We start from the raw sequence: 5,164 nt of genomic DNA, 5'->3' as shown, positions 1-5,164 counted from the left end.
CAATAAAATATATTTTAAATAAATAAATAAATAAAGCCTACTTCTTCACAAGACCATTTTCTATACATCAAAGAAAATAGAGACTATATAGAGAAGGCTGGGAGCCACAGGAGCTCTCCAGGGACTGCAGGAGTTCTCCAAGGTGAGAGGTGCCTCTGAGCACCATTGTTTATGTCCCCTTTCACCTCCATAGGGTGGGTATGGGCTCTATCCAGGTGCTCTGACCTACCTGCAAGGTCTCTGCAGCATGTTCCCAAGCCCATTTTGTCCCTGAACAAAGGCAGCAATCAGGATCAACAGGGCATTACTACACACACCTGGCCCTCCCACCTGGAGCCTCTTTGGCTCTGTGGGCCAGTGCTCTGGTGTGCCATAGGCACCTGCTTAGCCCCAACTAACCTTCAAAAACCATCTGGCACAGTTAGCTGATACAGAGACTGCTTCTATATAAAACCACTTTTTAAAGACTGGGAGAGGTAGCTATTTTGTGTAATTTATATAAACAAACATAGAAAGTCAAACAAAATGAAAAGACAGAAGAATCTCAAATAAAGGAACAAGAAAAATCTCCAGGAAAAAAACAAACAAAACCAAAATTCTAGGGAAATGGAAATAAGTAATTTGCCTGATAAAGAATTCAAAGGAAAAAAAAGAATTCAAAGAAATTATCATAGGATGCTCACCAAACTTGAGAGTGGAATTGAGAAATTTAGGGAGAACTTCAACAGAGTTAGAAAGTACAATAAAGAACCAAGCCTACCTGAAAAATACAATAACTGAAATAAAAAATACATTAGAAGGAATCAATAGCAGATTAGCTAATACAGAAGAACGGATCAGTGACCTGGAAAGCAGACTAAAGCCAATCAGAGCAGCAAAAAGAAAAATGAATTTTTAAAAATGAGGATAACCCCCTGGCAATGGGCAAGGAGACACCTGATTGGTGGTGTTGCTCTTATATCAATCAGGGGCAGAGCAGACATGCAGTCCTTAGTTCATCCTAGCTTGATGCCTGTCTTGGTGGCCAGAGTTGTTTCATGCCTGAGGCACATTAAAAAAAAATGAGGATAGTTTAAGGAACCTCTGGGACAACATCAAACATTCACATTATAGGGATTTCCAACAGGAGAAGAAAGGGAGAAAGGAACAGAAACTTTATTTTAAAAAATCATGGCTGAAAACTTTCCTAACCTGGGAAAGAAAACAGACACCCAAGTCCAGAAAAACAGAGAGTTTCCTCAAGATGAACTCGGAACCTGCTCTGCTCACTCTGGCTGCATTACTGACATCTGGGACTCACCATCATGAATACTATGTCGGAAGCAAATGGTACTTTTGCCTTATACCTTTTGAAAAACCTTCTGAAGATCACTCAAAAAACGTGTTTTCTCACCCATGAGAATCTCCTCTGCCTTGGCCATGTTCTTCATGGGGGCAAAGGGAAACACCACAGCCCAGATGGTCCAGGCAGTTTCTTTAAGTAAAAGTAATGGTAGAAGTGAATATGTCCAGTCACTTCTCGCCAAAGTCAACAGGACTGGCATGTAGTACTTACTTAGAACTGACAACAGGCTCTTTGGAGAAAAAAATCTTATGATTCAACTCATCTTCCTGCCGCAAAATCTATGAAGCAGAGATGGAAGAGATCAACTTCTTCAAAGCTACAAAGGAGGCTAGAAAACACATAAACACCTAGATGGCTAACAAGACAGAAAGTAAAATTAGAGTTGCTGTCTCCAAATTGAGTTAGTCAAGTTACTTGTCTAGTTCTCATGAATTCCATGTTCTCCTAAGGAAACTAGGATAATCCGTTTAACAAACAGCAGACCAAGGAAAAACCACTTAAAGTCAGCAAGAATGAGGAGAAACCTGTGCAAATGACTACCTTTAATATGACCTACACAGGAGAAATATTCACCAAAATTCTGGTGCTGCCTTATGATGGCAAAGAGCTGAAGATGTTCATCATGCTTCCTGATGAAAATGTCAATTTGGAAATGGTGGGAAATAACTTATTCAGGAGAAATTCGTATTATGGACGAGGCCAGATATGATGGATGAAGAAGAGGTAGAAGTGTTCCTCCCTAGTTATATTTTTTCTGTTATAAGATGATTTTATTAAATTGATTTGGACATACTGTAGGTCAAATAATATATTCTGAAAACAACAATTTTGGACTTTATAGCATGACATAAAATTAGTAGCTTCAAAGATGTTAGTCATACTCCCAGCAACAGCATATAATTCAACTATGTAGAAATATAGAACTCTAGAACTAGCTAGAAACTCAGAAATCGGTGAGCTTAATATCCTCATTTTGTGAGAAAGCTAGACTCAGAGGCTAAGTGATTTGCCCACGTTCATATACCTAATAGTAATAAAGCTAATAATCAAACCAATTTTTCCTAAAACTAAAACTCTATCAACGATATTTCAACTGGCTCTCTATCAACAAAAAGTGTAGGCTTTTCTAATGCTTCACTGTGACATGAGAGCTAAGACACTACAGGAAGTCGTTGAGGAATCTGGTGACTGACTCCCCAAAGGCTTCTTTACCACGTCTGGAGTCAAATCCAGAGAATGACCACTTAACCCCAAGTGCCATCTTGTTTCATGACCGCCCGCAAAATTATGTGTTCCTTCTAAGTCTCCCTTATGCACTGAGGTTTTAGTTATACAAAAACCCCTTCCAGTCAAACAAGAGAAAATTCAAACATGAGAAACTCAAGCCTTCTTTCAGCATTTCCATGACTGTTTTGGGTAGTTTCTTTTCCAACCTCTGTGACAGACAAGACTTCCTGAGCAAAAGGACTGCATGTGGGAAATCAATGCAAACAGCACTGAGAAGAAAAACAAAGTTCAAAAATAGTTGCTTTTTGTTCTTGTCATTGGGGACTTTCGGTCTTCTAAACATTCCTTGAGTTCCTCCACATGATTTTTTAATATCAATCTTTGCATTTTTAAGCCCCTGGAATTCTTCTCTTGTAGAATGGCCTTCTACTTTTCATTTATAAAGAAAGGACTGCACGATGTACCTTGTAGTAGAGGGTGAGATACTGCGTGTTGGTCTCCTTCCCCTGCAGGCTCCCCTTGAAGAGTCAGTGTGACATTCTGCCTCCTACGCAACAGATAGGCACCTTCCCAGGAAGCAAGTTCCTCCAGTTCCAGGTATGTGGCTCCTTCCTTCTGAGAATTCCCTGCACTACAATCCCCTTTTCTGACCTTGAGAAAGAAGCTCTTATCTTCCAGAGAGAGGTGTCCTCGAATTTGCAAGTCTGGGTGAGAATGGGCCCTTGTGGTCAAACAATGAAGGCGTCCAGGGGCGGCTGCCTTCCTTGCTGGGTACTCAAAGGGCTCCTCATCACCTGAGCAGGATGTTCCTCCACCTCTGCTGGGATGCCAAGCCCTCTGCTACCATGCCAGCACCTCTGCCACCCGCCCCTTCAGCATGGCCAGGCTTTGCCACCCCGGCCCTGCTTTCGCCCTCTCTAGATTTAAACTGGAGGAGAATGACAACATGGAGGATGTCCTTTACTCTCTGGGCATGGTCAATGCCTTTGAGTGGGACAGGGCATACTTTTCCAAAATGTTATCCATGAGATAACTGTTTCTGTCCACGGTCATGCACAAGTTCTTTGTGGAGGTCAGTGAGGAAGGCACAGAGGCTGTAGCCATCACCGCCACCATCAGGATGCTTCTATGTGCAAGAATCACCCCAGGTTCTGTGCTGACCTCCCCTTCCTTTTCTTTACTTAGCACAGCAAAACCAACAGTATTCTCTTCTGTGGCTGATTCTCCTTCCCTTAAGGAAATGGTCAGCACTGCATGTAGCCCTTCTCCTGTCTCCTACCACCACTTTTCCTCTGACACTTAACCATGTGCCTGAAATCCCAAGTAGCCTTTGGTGACAATCCAAAAATTAAAGGCCTAATTTTGAATACTCCCCGCCCATCCAAGAAAAGATGAACTCAAAGAGACCCATACCAAGATACATTGTAATTAAAATGGCAAAAGTTAAAGATAAAAAGACAATGGGAGGAAGAAAGAGGAAAACAACGAGTTACATATAAAGGAAACCCCATAAGGCCATCAGCTGATTTCTCAGCAGCAACTTTACAGGCCAGAAGGGAGTGGCAGGCCTTCTTTCAAGTGCTGAAAGAAAGAAGCTTATAACCCAGAATAATTTAGCTGGCAAGTTTATTATTCAGAATTGAAGGAGCGATAAAGAGTTTCCCAGAGAAGCAAAAACTAAACAAATTCATCACTATTAAACCAGGTTTACAAGAAATATTAGCCCTGCCGAAACCGGTTTGGCTCAGTGGATAGAGCGTTGGCCTGCGGACGGAAAGGTCCCAGGTTCGATTCCGGTCAAGGGCATGTACCTGGGTTGCGGGCACATCCCCAGTGCGGGGTGCGGGAGAGGCAGCTGATTGATGTTTCTCTCTCATTGATGTTTCTAACTCTCTATCCCTCTCCCTTCCTCTCTGTAAAAAATCAATAAAATATATTTTAAAAAATAAAAATAAAAATCATCATTCTCCTCTTTAAAAAAAAAAGAAATATTAAAAGGTCTTTTTTAAGCAGAAAAGGAAAGGCCATAACAAGAAATAAGAAAATATGAGAAAGGAAAAAATCTCACTGTTAAAGCCAAATATTTAATAAATACAGTGAATCAGATAGTTAAAGGTAAAAATAAAAATGTATCAAACTCAAACTACAGTAAATAGTTAGGTGATATACAACACAAAGAGATCTAAAACATGACATCAATAACACAAAGCATGGAGGAGGAGTAAAAATGTAGTCCTTAGAAAATATATTTGAACTTAAATTCCTATCAGCTTAAAATAGAATGCTATAGACATAGAATAATATACATAAACCTCATGATAACCACAAACCAAAAAAGTTTTGCCAGTGAAGGAAACCATCTACAAGATGAAAAAGCAGTTGCTGAATGGGAGAGATAGTCGCAAATGATGCATCCAATAAGGGGTTAATATCCAGAACATAAAAAACTCATACAACTTAAAACCAAAAAAAAAAATCTAATTTAAAAATGGGCAGAGGACCTGAATTGACATTCCTCTAAAGAGGAGTAATGGCCAACAGACATATGAAAAATGCTCACCATCACTGTCCGGAAAATACAAACTGAAACCA

General features: G+C 40.4%; 1 pseudogene; it reads left to right on the top strand.

The window, feature by feature from the left end:
* Window positions 1–1,304: 1,304 nt before the first annotated feature.
* On the top strand, window positions 1,305–3,808 carry LOC102257896 (annotated as a pseudogene).
* The last annotated feature ends 1,356 nt before the right edge of the window (window positions 3,809–5,164 follow it).

Source organism: Myotis brandtii, unplaced genomic scaffold (assembly GCF_000412655.1).
Source record: "Myotis brandtii unplaced genomic scaffold, ASM41265v1 scaffold74, whole genome shotgun sequence".
Classification (NCBI taxonomy): domain Eukaryota; kingdom Metazoa; phylum Chordata; class Mammalia; order Chiroptera; family Vespertilionidae; genus Myotis; species Myotis brandtii.
This window is presented reverse-complemented; position numbering and strand designations above follow the sequence as displayed.